The sequence below is a fragment of the Juglans regia genome, unplaced genomic scaffold, assembly GCF_001411555.2.
Source record: "Juglans regia cultivar Chandler unplaced genomic scaffold, Walnut 2.0 Scaffold_3714, whole genome shotgun sequence".
Taxonomy (NCBI): domain Eukaryota; kingdom Viridiplantae; phylum Streptophyta; class Magnoliopsida; order Fagales; family Juglandaceae; genus Juglans; species Juglans regia.
In genome coordinates this window covers 1-235 of record NW_023358558.1, presented here as the reverse complement: position 1 = coordinate 235, position 235 = coordinate 1, and the positions used below count along the sequence as shown (strand labels likewise).

Below are 235 nucleotides of genomic sequence, written 5' to 3'. Positions count from 1 at the left end.
CCTTCTTGTCAATTTATCTCGCAAGGCGGAAAAAACAAAAACGAGGGGTGCAACACGAGGACTTCCCAGGAGGTCACCCATCCTAGTACTATTCTCGCCCAAGCACGCTTAACTGCGGAGTTCTGATGGGATCCGGTGCATTAGTGCTGGTATGATCGCACCCATCAAACTAATTACTTAAAATTCATGTAATCCTTGAGCGACATACTAGCGTCCTTCCGATCCCAATCCAAAC

General features: G+C 47.2%; 1 non-coding gene across 1 annotated transcript; it reads right to left on the bottom strand.

Annotated features, from left to right (window-relative positions):
- Positions 1-44: 44 nt before the first annotated feature.
- Positions 45-163, bottom strand: LOC118345688. The gene has a single exon (XR_004799185.1). It is a non-coding gene; the product is annotated as a 5S ribosomal RNA (ribosomal RNA).
- Positions 164-235: the final 72 nt, after the last annotated feature.